Here is a 2,844-nt window from a genome sequence, read left to right as displayed (position 1 = left end):
TCTTTTATTGTCAAACTCTACGCAGTAATACTGAACTGAATTCTGATTGGCTGCCCATCACAGCTGATACATTTCCATTTATAAATCTGTCAATACTCAGTTGGTTTTCAGTAAAAATATAGACATTTCTCACACATTTCCCTCCAGATGGTGTAAATATTCCAAGCACAGCAGATGTCACAAAATTACCAGGAGAAGCATTAGAAAAAAATATATATATTACCAGTTATTAAACAATAAGAATACAAGCTAATTGTTTATCCTTGCTGAGAGTACATTCAGAAATTTATAACAATAGACATGGCTTCTTTAAATAAAACTTAAATAAAACTGGAACAACAAAAAAAAAGATGTTTTTCTTGCTTATGTAGTATTTTTTAAGGTCTATTGTTTTGAATGTGGTAACAACAGGAGGCAGAAAGTTTGCTGTCCAAGTCAAAGCGCTTTCTACTTATAATTAACAATGCTTCAAATACTCTGAAGTGTGCTTTAAACTTATTCTGAACATTAAGTATGTACTTTATCTTTCTTTACATTTAAAAGACGCAGGGTCATTTAGGCAAAATGATCTCCTGTATATATTACTCCAGTTAAACTAATTTCTACGTTTACTGTCCAGATTGTTAATGCTAACCATAATGTTTTTGAAAACTGGGATGTTTTTTTATATTGGACATCCAATAAAATTCAATAAAATCCATGTACTTATCTTTAACCATAAATTTTTCTATTTCTATGTCAAACTAAAAACATTACAGAAGTAGAACGGCTACTGCATTTAAAAATTGTCCTTGCTAGCCACCTAGCTAGCTTACTGTAATTACTGTTTACATAGTAACTGGAAAATTATCATCAACTAAACAGTTTTCTGTTGTTTGACAAGTGTTACTTTGAAAGTTCATTAAATCTGTAATAAAAAATGTATTTAACTGTATTATCAGGTGACAAATGCTAACAATAGTAGGAAGCTAATGTTAGCTGTTCTGTTAGCATCTGGAACATGATCTAATCCTGAGAACAGGTTCTGATTAAATACGTTTCATTTCTTCATACCAATTTTCAGATATAATCACTAAATTATAGGTATTTTTTAAATGTTTTTTTTAAATCAACAATTATATATATTGTTTGTATTTGTTTAATTTGTAATTTTACTGGATTGTCTAAAATAAAGGTTTTTAATTATTACTCATTCTGTCATGATCCTGATGTTCTGATCTTTTACTAACTTGTTGTTTTGTCGTTATCAATGACAAAACAATCTGGACAATAGATATACTTTTACTCCAAGTGCATCACTGTTAGCTGATAAGCTAGCTAGTAGATAAGCTTTCAAAAAAAAAAAAAAAGAACGTTTTCTGCCCTAAGATTAACTTCTTATCACATTGGGAGTTTTACAGTGGAATTAAGTACATTGTTAATTTACAACACAAACAGACAGAAACTTTCTTTTTATAGATTGCAAATGTTAATGGCAAATGCTATTTTCATTTTTTCAACTTTAGTCTTTTAACTACAACCATAACTGCACTTTTTTCCATAAACAATCTCAATGTTTGAGTTTGTAACACTGAAAAGTGTTTTGGATGTTTATTTTAATGTTCATGGTTCTTTTCTATTGAAGACATTTTTCAGGGTGACCAGACGTCCCTGACGTAAAATTGTGGACATTTCCGGGGACAGCTTTAGCCGGGGACTGTCCCCGGAAATGTCCACGATTTTACCGTTTTATGAATGAGGGGGAAATATAGCATATAAACTGTTATTACAGTAGAAAGAGCGTCTCAGCATGCTGCAAACAGAACAGCTGTTAATAAATGAGGAGCAGAGTGCACCAGTTTTAATACTGACGATTAAGTTTGCAGTGGTGTCAAAAGTACACACATTTGTTACTTCAGTAAAAGTATAGATACTGCAGTATCTAGAGTAATACTCTGGTAAAAGTTGAAGAAATAACTTTACCTCTTTACTCAAGTAAAAGTGAAAAAGTATGTGCTCCAAAAGCTACTTAAAGTATAAAAGTATAAATCACTTTTTCACACAGGGCCATGATGGTTTGGATTTTTTTTCTCCTTTAATAATAAACACCTTCATTTACAAATTGTGTTTTGTGTTTACTTGTGTTGTCCTTGACTATTGTTTAAATTGGTTTGATGTTCCGAAACACTTAAGTGTGACAAACATGAAAAAAAAACAGGAAATGAGGAAGGGGGCAAACACTTTTTCACACCACCGTATATGTGTAATGAAAAAACATGTTTTTGGTGTGGCTGCTCCAGAGTTATACTGTAGATGTGTTTTGATGGTTGTAATTTAATCTGAATATAAAAATCTAACGTAACTTTTTTAGTGACACAGATTTTAATCCAGGTTACTGGAGGCGACCCGATGCACTGCAGCTGTCCAGGATACAGCAGAAACAACTGGAGGCCATTTCATTTTATAGTTATCATTATGTAGAATTTTAAAAATGTTTTTCAATTTGTATATGTATAAAAAAGTTTCAATTAGATTTTTTGGAACTATTAATGCAAACTGCCCTGTTCCTGAACACAATGTTATGTTGCTCACAAGGGATGAAGTCAGAGCTGACTGAATGACCAGATGGCACCAATAACCACTATTGATTGATTAATATTATTTATCTTAGGAAATGGAAGAGGCGCATTCCTGGATTTCACACTCGATTTTTCTTTAAATATCTATAAATATGTAAAAATGAATGAAAACATCACTGTTCCCGTTTCCTATTTTACTTTTCATAAAAGGTATTTATTTTTATCTATTAAATGTCCCCAGATTAGATTGCAGACATCTGGTCACCTTAGTTTTAGAACAAAAAAA

Source organism: Cyprinodon variegatus, unplaced genomic scaffold (genome assembly GCF_000732505.1).
Source record: "Cyprinodon variegatus isolate N-32 unplaced genomic scaffold, C_variegatus-1.0 Scaffold63, whole genome shotgun sequence".
Lineage (NCBI taxonomy): Eukaryota > Metazoa > Chordata > Actinopteri > Cyprinodontiformes > Cyprinodontidae > Cyprinodon > Cyprinodon variegatus.
The sequence above is the reverse complement of the archived record's forward strand: the minus strand, read 5'-3'. Positions refer to the sequence as shown.